The sequence below is a fragment of the Lycorma delicatula genome, chromosome 8 (assembly GCF_047948215.1).
Source record: "Lycorma delicatula isolate Av1 chromosome 8, ASM4794821v1, whole genome shotgun sequence".
NCBI classification, from domain to species: domain Eukaryota; kingdom Metazoa; phylum Arthropoda; class Insecta; order Hemiptera; family Fulgoridae; genus Lycorma; species Lycorma delicatula.
The window spans coordinates 52,789,413-52,806,197 of record NC_134462.1 but is presented as its reverse complement, the minus strand read 5'-3'; the positions used below and the strand labels follow the sequence as shown (position 1 = coordinate 52,806,197).

Sequence of the window (16,785 nt, the reverse complement as noted above, 5' to 3'; positions counted from 1 at the left end):
ACCCATCAGCCAGAACACAAAATTTAGGTCTTAATTCAGAAAATTTGGAAAAACCAATTTTTAAATTATGTTTTTCTTTGAAGGCTGTGTACAATTCTTATAATTTACATAAGATAAGCCTTTTTTGAATATTAATTTTCTTCCCGTCAGCTTGTCTTACAGAGACAAAATCCATCTTGCCTGGCATCATTCGGCTGTGCTCATCATTCTGGTAAAAATCTTGGACACATTTAATAACATTTTCATCAATTATGTGACTGGGTTTCTTTTTGTCGATTTCTGACAAAATTCCACTTGTTTTAACCAATTGGTTGGATTAACAGGCTAAATACTAACACTAAACTCATTTTGAATTTTTTGATTGCTCCAGCTGCTTGGTAATAAATTTAAAATATTAATTTTTTAATATTGATGTAATGTTTTCATTTTATCTTTTATTTTAATGATTAATTCTTCTAATTCCCTACCTAAATCAGCATAATTTTGGGGTACTAAAGGAATCATTTAATTTACTGGTAACTGACTTGAATATTTTTTTACTTTATTTTTTTAAATTGGTTCCTTTGCACTGCTTGATAATTTTTGAACCTTAATGGGGTAATGTCCCAATTGCTGAACAAACTTTATTCACAGACTCGACTAAAACACATTGAGGCTCAAATATATCTTGACATTCCAGTTCGCTTTCTGTATCATCTTGTGGTTTTCGTATTTTGTTTAAGCATTTTGTACACAGTGCTCTACCTGGAATTAATTTTAAATTTGGATTGCTTGTTGAAAGTGTCAAAGAGATTTCTTAACCAATTTAGTGTGAAAGCTAAATGGGTCAGAGAAGCTTTTTACATTAATATGAAAATATTTTACCTATTCAGTTTTATGTAAAGTACAGCTATTTTTTTATTTCAGTACATCACCTCTTAAGGATATCAATCTTATTTTTTGTTTAGTAAACTCTAAAATATTGTGCAAATACTGAAGCTCTATTGAAGTCAAGTTGTAACATACTGTTACAGTGTGAATGCCAATGGAACACTCCATATCCGTTTTTATAAAATGCAAGGGTTCTTATAATAACAATAAAATTAGTATAAATTATAAAACTACCAGTTCATAAGACTTTACTTTTTCTTATCCCAGTTTCTCTACAGCTAAAATAAAAATCTTTCTAATTAATAAAATTAAAAATAAAAGATATTGCATAAAAGAGAAATTTGCTGCTAATAAAATTATTTTATAAACAAGTATACATTACTTAACCACAGTATTAACACTACTAACAATACAACATATCACATTGAAATCAAAACAGTAACTGAGCCTTCTGCAGTGTTTACATTCGGGATTACGCAAACATTCATGTCCATGCACTCACTTTTGTGTTAAAACATGAGTTTGTGTGTATGAGTCATACTTTAAGTAACAAACTATCTAGAATATAATCTCATTATAGACATATCAAAATATTTTGTATAGTAGGCCTACATTATTATCTGAAAAAAAAACATGCTGTGAATTTTTTGGAACATTGTTCATGGATAGAAGGAATGGTGTTTTGAGCAGTTTTGATGGCTTCATTTCTCATCAACCCCTTGGAGTAAAAAAATGAAATTTTATATGGTTTTAAAGTACATAAAAAGTACTTACTACTGTAAACATTTCAGAATTTTGCCACCTGTCCATGTGGTTTTTGGGCCCCAAAAATAAGACATTTTCAAAATCTTACAGTTTGGTGGCCATTGTTTTTTAAGGAAAGGACACTGTAACAGTCTAATATTTTTTTTATAAGTATTACTAGTACCTAAGAGTTAAGGTAAAAGACAGTCCTGTTACCGTAAGCCCTTCATTATTTATTTTAGGCCTAAAATTTGAAAAAAAAAACAATTTTTGAACGTTACTTCAGTAAACATTACAAGATTTGGTTATGTAACAAAATTAATATTGAGTACACTAAGATAAAGTTCCATCAATACTCTTTCAAAAAAGCCCGTTTTGACTCTGTACGATGTAAATTAAGAATGGTACAGCTCATGGAAAAAGTGATGAAAATGGCTGCTTTTACCCATTGGCGAGTTAGAAAATAGTCTATTATTTAAAACACTTTTTTTAAATATAAAAAATATTTTTTTGGTCACTACAAGGTGGGGATAGTTGTCCAAATCAAAATTATTTTTTTTTTTGTCTTCAGTCATTTGACCGGTTTGATGCAGCTCTCCAAGATCCCCTATCTAGTGCTAGTCGTTTCATTTCAGTATACCCTCTACATCCTACATCCCTAACAATTTGTTTTACATATTCCAAACGTGGCCTGCCTACACAATTTTTCCCTTCTACCTGTCCTTCCAATATTAAAGCGACTATTCCAGGATGTCTTAGTAAGTGGCCTATAAGTCTGTCTCTTCTTTTAACTATATTTTTCCAAATACTTCTTTCTTCATCTATTTGCCGCAATACCTCTTCATTTGTCACTTTATCCGCCCATCTGATTTTTAACATTCTCCTATAGCACCACATTTCAAAAGCTTCTAATCTTTTCTTCTCAGATACTCCCAATTGTCCAAGTTTCACTTCCATATAAAGCGACACTCCAAACATACACTGTCAAAAATCTTTTCCTGACATTTAAATTAATTTTCGATGTAAACAAATTATATTTCTTACTGAAGGCTCGTTTAGCTTGTGCTATTCAGCATTTTATATCGCTCCTGCTTCGTCCATCTTTAGTAATTAATTCTACCTCCCAAATCAAAAATAGTGATTCAAATAAAACTTTTGAAAATTTGTTGAATAATTAAAATGAAATATTCCAGAATAAGAATATATAGAAATTTTTTCCATGTGATCTCAAGGTAGATGGCGTTAGGATCGTATAACTGGTAATGTTACTCAAATCTGTCAACACTTGCGTCCTTTTGAAAGGTGACATATCCCAAATTATTTTTAGGAAGGTTATGAAAATATTAGTTTCTAAAAGTTATGATGTGTTGAAAATGAGGAAAAAAAGAAGAAATTTGATTAATACTGAAATTTTAGCAAAAAGGGAAGAATTGTTGTTAAAATTGAATGAAATTTAAACAGCTTATTATGGGCAAAGAAGAAGTGTATCACATAGGAAAATTAAATATCAAAAAGATGGAAGTAAAAGCAAGATGAAGTTCCACAAATGGCAGAAAAGGTAGAATTAATTAAAAAAAGTGATGCTTTGTGTGTAGTGGGATTGGAAAGGGATTGTTCACTTTCTGAGTGTTGCTGCCTGGTCAGATGATTGATATAACCTCTACTGTCAACAATTGGAAGAACTGCAGAAAGCAATCAAGATAAAGCATCTAGAATATTGATCATTAGGAAAGGTGTCATCTTCTGTCATAATGCCAGACCACACAATATTCGGTGATCTGTCATTATTTTAGAAAGTTTGGCTGAGAAGTTTTGATGCTTTCACCTTAGTCCTGGCCTTGCACCATCAGAATACTGTTTGACAGAACTCGCATAATTATATAACAGTTGGCTTAAAAAGGTGCCTGCAAAGATTGGCAAAGTTTTTCATTCAGAAAACATAGTAGTTGTACGGCGACAAGATTATGTATGACTTTACCTCAAAAATGGCAAAAGGTACTAGATCAAAACAGCAAATATGTGGGTAATAAACTTAATTTGAAATAAAACTTTTTTTTAATGATTTTTGCAGTTATTGACTGCTGTGATCATTTAGCCTGAATTGAAATCTGTAGCGTTTGAAAAATGCCATGCCTGACCAGGATTCAAACCCAGGACCTCCAGGGGAAAAGTTGAGACGCTACCACTTGAGCCATGGAGGCCAGCAAAAAAATTTGTTTTACTTTTACATTAAAATTTAGAGAATTTTTCCCTCAACCCTTTATATATACCTAACATATAAATTTATCTGAATACATGTTTATTTAATAAAAAGTGACTATTTAGAGAAAAATTCATACCTGTACAATTTGTGAATATCTATTCTCAAAATGTGTCCTCCTTTATTCTTAATCACTTCATGTAATGATTTGACATTGATTCAACTAGTGTACTACACATTTACATTTATTTTTGATTACTTCATGAAACAATACAGATATTATTGCTTTATTGAAGTCAATTTTTGTAGAATAGTTTTTTGACTGTTGTCCAAAGATTTTCAATTGGGTTTAAGTCTGGGGAGTTGTCTGGCCATGGGTGAACTTCATTGTTTAATTCTTCAGAAACATTTTGTACTTTTTTGACACTATAGCATGGCGCATAAATTATTGGCACTAAATATTGTCAGAACACTCCGTTCCTTTATGAGAATTTGTTTTGAATTTGTATCACAACCCTTTCCTTCAGAATGTTAATATATCCTTCAGTTTTCATTACCATCTACTAGAAATACAGTAGAAGTCCATTAGTCCGGCATCCAACAGTCCGGAATGCCCGATAGTCCGGCATCGCTCCGGAAAATTGTAAAAATTTTGGTTTTCTCCAAAAGTGTGTCTTTAAAGCAAATAAAAACGCTCAAGAGCTATTCGGAAGTTTTCGGGGTAGTTCGGGATCATCCGGAAGCGCTCGGTATTATTCGGAAACAATTAGCGGCCGGCTAGTCTCAGCTGTCACAACAAATTCAGGTGTAGTGCAGCTCCGTTAATCAATCACGAAGCGTCTTCGCCATTTTTTTGTGTTTTGTAGTTTTGTGTCCTTTCACATCGCAGTAAGCATAACTTTTGAAAATGTTTATAAAAAAAGTGATTTTCGTTCTAACTGTACAGTGACCATGTTTTCAAAACCTAAGCCTTCGAGTTCAAAAGGAGAGAAACGAAAACACGTAACACTGACTCTTAATCAGAAAGTAGAAATCATCAAACGGCTAGAAAAAGGCGAGAATAGAAATGTTTTAATGAATGAGTTTAATATTGGCTCATCAACTATTTATGACATTAAAAAACAAAAAGATGAACTAATGAAGTTTGCTTTTCAATCGGTAACAACTGAAAAATTGGCTTCTAGACAAACATTAAAAAAACCAAAACTGGAAACAGCTAGATAGTGTATTGTTCAAATGGTTTAGTGCAGTACGTTCTGAAGGAAAGCCGGTAACAGGGCCAATGATTGTTGAAAAGGCAAAGAAATTCAGCCAAGATTTAGGAGTTGCTAAAAGTGAATGTAATTATTCTGATGGTTGGCTCAGAAACTTTCGGCATGGAATTCGAAGACTTGATGTAACTGTAGAAACACTTTCAGCAAACCAAAACTCTGCAGAAAAATACAAAGACGAGTTTGAGAAAATCGTGGCTGATAATGATTTAACACCTGAACAGATTTACAATGCTGATGAAACAGGGCTATTGTGGCGATGTTTACCAACATCTCCACTAGCTGGGGGAGGAGAAAAAGCAGCCAAGGATTTAAAAAAAAATAAAGACAGATTAACCATTTTGCTATGTGCTAATGCGTCTGGAAACCACCGAGTGACCCCTTTTGTGATAGATAAATCTGCAAAACCCAGGGCTTTTAAGAATGTTACACACTTGCCTGTCCAATACGATGCTCAATCAAATGCGTGGATGACTGCCGCCCTCTTTAAAGACTGGTTTTTTCACCACTTTATGCCTGAGGTTAAGGAATCCTTCAAAAGCCTTGGTCTACCAGAAGATACTAAAGCCATCCTTCTTTTGGACAATTGCAAAGCCCACCCGCCAGTAGATTAGTTAGTTTCTGGAAATATTGTTGCTACTCTGCTCCCACCTAACGTAACATCTTTGATTCAACCCATGGACCAAGGGGTTATTCAAAATTTTAAATGCTTTTATAGAAGGTCTTTTATTCAAGGCCTGTTAAATGCCGACTGTGACGTGACTGATTTTCAAAAAAAGTTTACAGTAAAAGATGCCGTCTATGCTATTGCACTGTCTTGGAACCAGGTAAAAAATACAACACTCCAAAAATGCTGGAGAAAACTTTGGCCAGCTGCAAACCCTGCATCTGACCTAACTCTACAGACTGATGAGGAAGAAAACCATCAAGATGCTCTGACCAAAGTTTTGGATGTCGTTAGAAGTGCTGACAATCCCTTGAAAAACCTGCCTGAAGATGAGGTAGAGGAGTGGCTTCTAATCGACGAGAATGAGCCTGTTGAACAAGAACTAACCGATGAGGACATTATCAACATTGTAGTAAACCCTCAGCCTACTCAAAATCTTGAAGAAAGTGACTCAGATGCCGAAACGGAAGAAAAGGAAAAAATCAGCTGGGCAGAAGCTGCAGAATCACTAAATAATTTTATTTCTTTTGCTGAGGCTAGTACTAGCTACAGTGCTTCAGAAATTATTGATTTCCATATCATTAGAAATAAATTTTATACTAAACACCAAAAGTCAAGAAAACAAAAAGACATTTGTGACTTTTTTAAATCTAAGTGAAATATGTTTTACAGTACGTGTACATACATTATATGAAATGTAAAATAAACTTTGTTGTATGTATTTGCATACTGTATTTGTAGTTTAATTATTAACCTAATTGTTCTTATAATTACCGCCTGATAGACCGGAATTTTCGGTAGTCCTGCACCGAGCCGGTCCCGAATGTGCCGGATTATCAGACTTCTACTGTAATGAACAAGGGCCTTCAAATGTAAAACAAGCAAAACATTTTTTTCTGAAAATGTTGAAATTGATTGTTGGATATGAGCTGGTGTGGTTATTTTCATTTGATGCTTTTCTAACGTATGGAACCTTTTGTCCCTGAACATAAGAATGTGACTTTTCAGGAAACATAACATTTTTCTAGTCTTCTTTGTTCCAGTTAGCATGTCTTTGGCCCACAAGAGCCTTTTTTGTTTCATGTTGCTGTTATTAAATATGCCTTTTAGCTGATTGACATGCTTTCCATCCAGCTGCAAGAATTTGGCGTTTTTATAGTTGTCATGTGGTAGATCTGTTCCACTGGCTGCTAATTCTCGATTTAAGTCCACAGCTGATAATTTCGGATCAAGATTACTTTTTCTCTTTAATAAATGATCCTGTGTTGGGGTACTTTTTTTATGGCCACATTTGCCTTTCCTTTGAGGTGAAAAGGAACCAGTTTCTTTAAATTCTTTTAAAATAGCATTCACTGTCCCCAATCCAACACCACACTCAGAAGCTATGTGTTGTATCACACTGTTATCCTCAAAAAGAGAAACAATTTTCAACTACTTTCTTGGATTGAGTCCATTATTATTATTATATATTCAAAACGCAGAACAAAAAATAGATAAATATGATTTTGTAAAAAAAATCATATTATAGACAACTTAAAGAATGGATGCGATCAAGCAGTTTAGCCACAACATAGAAATAAACAAAAAAAATTCCCTTTGGATTAATTTTCACACTACAGTGTATATATACATACATACATATATGCGTGTATATATATGTGTGTGTGTGTATATATATGTACACATTCCCACACACAATTCACAGGCGAACACTCAGTTCACCATCTCTCCTATCTCCTATAGTAGAAACAATTAATGTTCCCAGGAAAGATTTACCATCATTATAGATATGTAGATGCAAAATAAATCTTTTAAATCCAAAAGGGATCATTTAAAAATTATTAGATTAAGAATGCACTTTGTCATGTTTCATATTAAAAAGAATATGTTTCAGTCATGATTTATGATAAAATTCCCATGCAAAGTATATAGAATTATAAAAATGATAGTGTAAAATGGATGAAAATGGACTCGATTTCATCAGTTTTTTAAATTATTAAATAACACTTTGTAAATCAAAACTTTATTATATATGTGTATATTTAATTGTTTTTTTTTTTTTAATTTTTTTTTTGCTTATTATAGTCCATTCGATTTTTCTAGTTGAAAGGTGGTGGGAGAAATTGAGGAGGGTCTAAAAATGAATTGATGATGAATTTTTCCATTTTGTGGTGGAAATACATAGTATTTATATCAATAAAATATTGCATATGCATATGTTGTTATTGCTGTATAATTGGATCTGTAATTTCATTCTTAACATTAAGAGTGTCAATTGTTATAACCTCATAAGTGGTTTCTTATATGTAAATAAAATACATTTGGCATGAGATTTTCAATTGTAAGTGTAGTTGCAGTTATTCATATAATTTCTCTGATAAAATAACAAAATTTATCCCAATAAGTTCAGATTAACTAATTAGGTTGAGGGTATTATAAGTTCTCTGACACTAGCATTTCATACTGTTCTAGTTTTCTTTGAGCCAAACATCCTTTGCGGTAAAGTCTTAATGTAGCTGTATACAAACATTGAAACTTAATACTGGTTTAGTTTATTATTTGTGACTTATGAAGGAATAGAGAGATTACTTCTGTTGTAACAGGATTTTGCCTTGGTTAAGTAAATTAAAGAATGCTAATGGTTTTCTTTTTAGTAGTAGTGTTAAATTTTAATTCTGTTTATTTTTTACATGCAAAATTAAAATTAAGTAATTTTTTTTTCAGCCATTGTTCATCAACGTAACTTCAATACTTAGATAATTTCATAATCGTTACTACAGAAGATGCAGTTTTTTTATAAGTGTTTTAATTACCTTGTACATTTTTGTTTTATTTGTTGTCACTGGGTTAGTTATTGTTCTCTGCAACTGAATTATAATAGGATGTGTTATAATTTTTATGTTACTTGTTTTATAATTGTTAATCATTTATTTATTTATTTTTTTCATTATTTCAGTTGGTTATGTATACTATATTGTGTTTTTTTAGAGCTGGTAATAATATCATTCTTACTACATATTTATCTCATATATTCATATTATTGATCTAAGATAAAACTTTCTGTCAAAAAAATAGTATATGTAAGATTATTTATTCAGTGTAGTAGATTTTTTATCTTAAGCTACCTTTTCTGTGACCTGAATGTTTTCTTGTCAAACAGGATGTGTAACTCTTCCTGAGTTATTATAAAACTGCAAGTTGAGTAGCAGCTAAAGTATGGACAGGTAATAGCAATGAGAAAAAATGTATCTGCTCATAGCATGCAATATTATTGCATGTTCAGACAGTAGCAATCAAGATACTTTCTCAGGGCTATCAACAAGTACTCTAGTCGCCTGTGTAAATGTGTACTGGTTCTAAATCAGTCCAGTGCGAAACTTCGCACTTTACCTTCTCTCATTCTTAAAGTTTTAATTTTATGAAGCTGTAAATCTGTATATATTATGTCAATTTAAGGAAATAGTAGAAAATTACAGTTATTATAATAGTAATAATCTACAACAATTATGTAAGCCTCTTCCTAAACAATTACATTAATAAAACTAGTTTATCTTTATTTGGTCCCGTTTAAGAATAGGTTGATTAAGATCCAGATCATTATTTTGGTGGATACGTCTTTTTATTTAATTAAGCTCAGAATGTTATTTTACTCATATTTGAGATGAGACATTCTAGAAATTGGTTCAATTTTAGAAAATAAAATGTATTTACTGCGGATTTATATATATTTCAGTTTATTGGTATTAAAAAATTTCATAGAGTACTGGAATTTTCACTCATTAAATGATTAAATTATGCTGTAGAAGTGCTTAAATTATTACTACCAATGTTTTCACTGCCTTCCTTGTACCATTATCATTTTTATTGTGTTCATTTTATCTTATTCAACTTACAAATATAATTTATTTTTAAAAATTAAAAAAAAAATTGTAAGCTTGTTGTATAGACTGCCTAAACTCAGTAAATGTTAATTGTAATTTACGTATTATGTTGTATATAAAGCAGTTAATAAATTTAATGTACATGTTTTCTTTCTGTTTTATTTATTGTTTTAATACAAAATTTTTACATTTAGATACATGATTTCATTTTGATTTTAGACAGTTTGACTAATTAAAATGTATGTAGCCTTTTACTTTAATGTGCAATTTTGCTTAGGTCTAATTTTATGTGCCATTAACCCTTTCGCTGCATTATTCAAATAGACTTTAACACTTAAAAATTTTTACTTTTCTGCACATTAGATTATCATCAGTGTTTTCAGTCCTTTTTAAGAGTAGGCTGATTTAAGATTTCAGCTAACTATTTTGATGAATATCTCTTTTTATTTAATTCAGCTCAAACTTATTTTGCTCATATTTGTCATCAAACATTCTAGAAATTTGTTCAATTTAAAAATTAAATTTTATTTTTATTTATTAAATTGGTGAGAGAATGAACAGCATAGGTGGTTAGGGTTAGCATTCTTGGCCGGGTGTTTGGTACTACAAGGATTGGCCAAGCAAGTCATATTTTAATGTTAGTGACATATTTATAATCTTCTCAGCAACCCTTTTATTGGGTTTTTATTAACACATCCTGGGTTGCTGTGTTGACAATCCATGAATATCATATGACTGACACTCTACACCAAATACACAGTTACCTGTTGGCCCCAATTAAAGAGAGAAGAGCTGCAATAGATACCTGATCTGTGGTATGAATCAATAAAAAAACATATATAATATATATATATTTGATGTTCATATTATGTGAACTTGTGTTAAAAATCAGAATCCTACTAAAAACTCTTAAGACTGAAAATTCAAAACTCTTAGCCATAAAATCAAATGTTGTCCATGGTAACTTTCACTTATTTTATATCCCTTGGTCATTTGATTTACTTATACTAACCGTAAGTTGTTAAAAAATTATTTTATTATTTATTTATCTTTTTCTTTTGTCGTTTTTATAAATCCACCACTTTCTTGATTTTCCTCAAATTATCTTTCCTAATACCAGTACCACAAACTCCAACATTTTCCCATTTACCCTGTCATTCATCCACAAATTTATAAGCATTTTTGTTGATGATATCATCGATCATTAATGTTTCTTGCTTGTTGGTGCAACCTTTAACAACTTTTTTCCAGCGTAACCTTAATTTCAATTATTCAGACATTGACCAAGACCAATTTTTCAGATCTTTCCTTATTAGTTCAACTTCATCTCTTGTCTCTTTATCACCAATCCATCTTAGGTTTTATAGATTCTCCTCTCTTTCAAACTTTGGTTTTAGACATAACCAAGCATCCATTACCCAATTTGTAGCATGGAGATTTTTTAGTTTTGCTTAGCATTTTATTTATTTATTTTACGAAGTTTTGTTTGACTATTTTTTTCTGTATTGTAATTTTACCTCTTAAAGTTGCACTCTTTCTCCAAGTTAATTAAATCAGTGAGGCTATATTGTAACTTACATTCACCTTTGAAAGATCAATTTGTTCTATTATTCTATATTTTTCTATCTTTAGTAACTACATTATATAAAAATTTATTTAAATGAGATGGGTTTTTCTGAAAATATTTAATATAATACTCAATATTGGTGTAAATAATTTTACAATATATTTAGCTCAGAGTCAGCTGTTGTGTGAAGCTGCAAGATCCAGTTACTAGTCCAAGTAAAGTTTGAGGTAACTTATTTGGATTTCATTTTTAGATTAGTAATAAAAGACTTAAAATGTTTATGAAAGGGTTAATTAATTGGCACATATATCTTCCAACAACCTCTAACATTCGAAATACCTTTGTTTTGTATGATATTTTATAAATCATGTCTGAAATGAGACTTTGAAGAGGATAAATAAACTAGGATTTTATGTATAGCATGAGCAACATAAAACCAAACCCGTAATGGTAACTGCTGCAGAATCGGTACATTATGTTGGAATGAAATTTTAAGATATGGATAAATTAAATAAGAAAAACATAAAACGTTAAATCTGGCATTTATTTACCTTATTGTTACAAAAGATGTTCCAAAACGACCACCCTTGGCATCGATGCACTTTTGTGCTCGACTGATATCAGTCAGGTTCGGTTTATGTTGCTCACTCTGTATTATCTGATTCCCTTATGAGGAGAAAATTGTATATAATTAATATTTATAAAGTTGTTATTAATGTTTTTTTTTTTTTTGTGTCATATATATATATATTGGGAATAAAATTTGCTAGTTAAGTAGTATGAAAGTAAACTTTTATTTTTCTTTGATAATCTGCGCGTGTGGGTGTATGTGTATATAATATTTATATATATACATCTTTTAACATTAAAAAAACTGTTCATTTTTGTTGGTTTTTTTATGTATTTTACATTTAATCTCTTAGATAGATTAATTGTAATTTTATCTGATTCTGTCTTCTATATACTTCTTCTTTTATACTGAACATTTATTATTTATTTATATTTACAGGTTGAAGTTGTTTCTTTTCTTTATGATAAAAAGAATAGTAAGTTAATATAGGAATGCAGTATTTTTTTTTTCAAAATTTTATCGTATATATTTTTGTGCAGTAACTATATTCAGTTAAGAATATCTTGTTCACATGTGATTTCAATAATATTTCTGTAAAAATGTATTTTCTTGTACAGTATATAATGTTAGTATAGTTATATTTATTGTTATATAAAAGTGTGTAGTTATAATTTATGGTTATTCAGCAGTGATTAATTTATTTCATACACTTTATTGTAATTATAGTTAGTATAGGTGGCAATGTAATTATGATAATATCTGTTAAATATTTTTTAGATGTTAACTTCAATTATGTTTTGTACATTTTTGAATATATGAAGTTATTAATTTTGATACTCTTGTTTTTTAATTAACCTAGTTAAGCTTAAATTTAACAGTAATTCTCATTAATTAAAATTCATTCAGTGTTTAATTACCTTTCTTGGAATAGTGTGACATATTCTAATTATTTTTGTGCAGAGCACAAGATAGTATTTCATTAATGCTCTTTTCCAATTTTATAAATATATTTATATGTATAAAACTCTGTTTTACTTTTCACATCTATATTCTGAAGAAAATTAAAAGTGCATCAGTTTTATTTTCTTATAAACTACTGATGCACGTTAGAAAAGTTTGATGAAGTCATTTCGAGCAGAGAAAATGACTACTGATTTTTCCTTCTTGTTTTTGTTGATTAGTTAAAATAGTTAAATATCTTCATTTTATTTCTGTTTTAATGTCATTCAGTGATGATCTGCATTTATGTATTAGGAAGGATTAGGACTCAGCTTTTCCTAATAAGGTGTAGCTGTAGCATTTGTAATCATCAAATAAGAAGCAGTTTCCTGACAGGTTCATTGGCAGAGCCATTCCCTCAACAAAACTTCACTTATCCAAGGAAACACTAAGATCACCATATCCTTATCACAGATTCATGATGTCTAGCCAAAACTCACAGAATGCCTTACAGGAAGAAAAGAAATAATTGTTGAGGAAAATTGTAAGAAAAATCAGTAAATTTTTCAATAGAGTCTACGAACAAGACAAACATCCTTGGCCAAAATTTTTCCAAAACTCAGAAGATTAGGGTGTCTGTACCAAGAATGGGAGTGACACATTACTGTTCACACGTTTTGCATTGATCATATTAAATTTACATTTTAACAAATTGCTGTCTTCCTAATTATAGGATCCCTCCTAAATTCATGAGTAGACTTCTCTAAGAATATCCCTGTCCCATCCTTATAGTTGTAAAACATATTAATTATACTGAAAGTGATTTTATTCATCCTCTCCATCAATTAAAAATGTTAAATCATTTGATAACCACAATTTTTAATATACAATATTCTGAATTATGATTTATATTTTAATTAGTAAATAGGTTTAAGTATTTACCACGTACAATTGTATAAGCTGATTTCATTTTGTAGTTTGATAAGTACTATATAATCATTAAATATAAATCAGTGTTCAGTTATATGATAATAAAAATGTCTTTTAATATGCTCCATTAAAAATGATAGAAAAATTAAAAAAATACCTGTGTTCATTTTCAAGAGGATTAACAAAATCTGTATATTAATTAAAATTACCCTATTTTTCAATGGCCACTAAATGTTAGCATTGTATGTTGATGTATATTACAAGGCGTGTTTATAAAGTGAAGTCAGTTGCAAAATAAAACAAAACTGAAAAATATGAACAAACTTTATTACTTAAGCATAAAATTATATTTATGTACTGCTTTTCAACATTGCTGCTTTCAACTTAAACGCTTCATAGCATTTCACTGGCATCATTTCCTCTTAATAAATTCTGCTGCCAGTGACTTAAACCAAACAGAAAAACAATTTTTCAATCCTTTGTCATTGTCAAACCTTTGTGATGCAAGCCACTGTTTAAGGTGAAGAAAAAGAAAATCTGTGGGAGCTAAGTCAGGGTTAAATGGATGATGGAAGAAAATTTGCCTTGTGTGGCCAGGGCATTGTCATGCAAAAACAAAATCCCATGGGACAGCATCTCAAGTCGTTTGTTTTTTTACAGTTCAAAGATTTTTTAACGTTTTACAATATATATGTTCATTCACAGTAGTTCTGCAATCACTGAATTCAAGCAAGATACCCTTTTGTTCTCAAAAAACAGTAGACATAGACTTATTACTAAACATTCTTGCTTGAACTTCTAAGATTTAGGAAATGATGAATGCTGCCATTGCATTGCCTGCTGCTTTGTATCAACGTTCAAATAAAAAATCCAGGTTCTATCTCCTGTAGAAATGTTATCAAACAATCGCCTACCTTTTCATAACCCCGCAAAAATTCATGTGCTACAGCTAGATATAGATAGATTATCACAATTATATGCTTGTAAATATGTTTTAAATAAAGTATAGACAAACTATATCATCTTATAATTCTTTCATTTACCTAATTTTGTTTAAATTAACTGTTATATGAAGTAGAAGTAGACTTTACAATAAATATGACTTCTGTTCAGAAGATAAGGCATCGGCAAGTCATTTTAATGTGAAAATTTCTTCTTCTATTCATGCTAAATTTTTATTCAAATTTTCATTTATATCATTGTAATTGTAGTAATCATTGCTACCGTGATAAATTCAAGACAATAAATTTAACCTGTTCAACTCTTGAGATATCAAATGATACTACTAGATTCTATGAGGGTAAGTCAATTATTATCCGCAATGTAATTATAAATTTTATTGCAATACAAATAGGAAACTTACATGTATATCATTTTTCAACATAGTCCCCTTGCATTTCAACCATTTGGTCCATCATTGCACAAGCTTCCTGACGCCCTCATAAAAGACTCCCTGGCGGGGAGTCTTATTCTTTAAGACTCTGGGGGTTGGCATGCCCACGGGCCTAGCCTCTGCAGCTTTTCTTCCCACTACACACTAAGCTGCAGACTACTTTACAATATACACATATACTACACCAAGAACACTACACGAATTACAACATATACATTTACTCAAGTACACAAACATCCAACACAATTTTCTCTTTATTTACTCTCGATGGTGTTGCGACATCTTACGAAACGCAACTGTAACCTAAGGTGGGAACTATTGTGCCGATGGGTGAATGGCTCTATGTAGTGAGTCTCAAACAATGTCCTCTGGGCACCAGAGCAAACCCAGTTGTATTTAGCTCTAGCTCTAGCTCCAGTACGTGTGTGCTCTGCTGGAGTGTTCTATTATATCACCGGTTCTCGTGGGACTAAAATTCCAGTTCCTACAGCAAATTCTATGATGGTTGGTGGTCCATCTGAAAAAACCACCAATTTCAGAATAGTGAAAAGGCCTCGGTCAGCTTCATCTGACGAGAATAATTTTGCTACAGCGGACGAAGATGGTGTCAGGTGTAAAAATGTTCACTTTGTTGTTATCCATAATAATCAGGAAGGTGGCTCCCTTCAAAAGGTCTCACCTTTCCTGATTAATAAGTGCGTCACAGGATGTATTGGTTCTCCGAGGAATATTAAGAAATTACGTGATGGAACAATTCTAGTGCAAACAAACGTTGAGCAGAGTCGCTCCCTATTACGTCTCACCAATATGAGCAGTATAAACATAAATTCGACATGCCACAAGACCCTAAATACCAGCCGAGGTGTAATTTTTTGTCGTGACCTTATGGAAATGCATTTAAGTGAAATTGCTAATGGACTTCGTACTCAAGGTGTTGTAGAAGTGAAACGGCAGAACAGAACAGAAGAACCGACACTGTCTCTTATACTGACGTTCAGTCTTCCTATTCCACCAGAGAAGATTAAAGTGGGTTACCTCTCCGTTCAGGTACGCCCATTCATACCGACCGAACCCACGGCGGTGTTTCAGATGCCTAAGGTATGGTATCACACTACAGCATCTTGTTGCCAAGCCTCTGGTACCACATGGCCTTACCTCCACTACTGATATCACATTCCATTTCCAGTCTGTCTCTCAGTGGCTGTTAAATAATACTTTTTCACATTTTTCAACATTTTAAAGCCTAATATATGTATACATTCTCATACTAAAATACAACCATGATGATTTTTTTCAATATGCTATTAAAAACTTAATTTTTCATTGGTTTTCTATAAACATATTTTATATTATTTTCCTCTCAAAAAACATTTGAAAAATTATTAAAAAAAGAAAAAATCTACATGGGATATATTTGAAGAAGTACCTTCTTGACAAGTCACCATTTAGTTGTCAGTTTTCCCTGAAAGTAGTACTGGCCAGCACACTGGTGCTGGCTAAATGTTATACAATAAATAATGATTTACAATTCTGTTTCAGACTTTATGTAAATTTTCTTGTAGAACATTGTTAAATTTAGCTTATAAAATGAGAGACCTACTGCTTACAGAACTGCTAGTTAAATTTTACGAATTGTAATAATAAATGAACAAAAAAAATGAAAACTTTAAAAATAATTAAGTATATTATTAAATTACTTATAAATAATTTACATATTATTAAATTTAAAGATAACATAACTTAACCGGAGAA

The 16,785-nt window shown here is 31.1% G+C and overlaps 1 protein-coding gene across 4 annotated transcripts in view; it reads left to right on the top strand.

The window, feature by feature from the left end:
• The window catches only part of LOC142329412 (uncharacterized), a 76,752-nt gene extending 64,147 nt beyond the window's left edge, over positions 1-12,605 (top strand). For all 4 annotated transcript variants that reach the window (XM_075374001.1, XM_075373999.1, XM_075374000.1 and 1 more), the window contains one exon: positions 8,477-12,605. The gene's annotated coding sequence lies outside the window, so the exon portion shown is untranslated. The remainder of the gene's footprint in view (positions 1-8,476) is intronic.
• Positions 12,606-16,785: the final 4,180 nt, after the last annotated feature.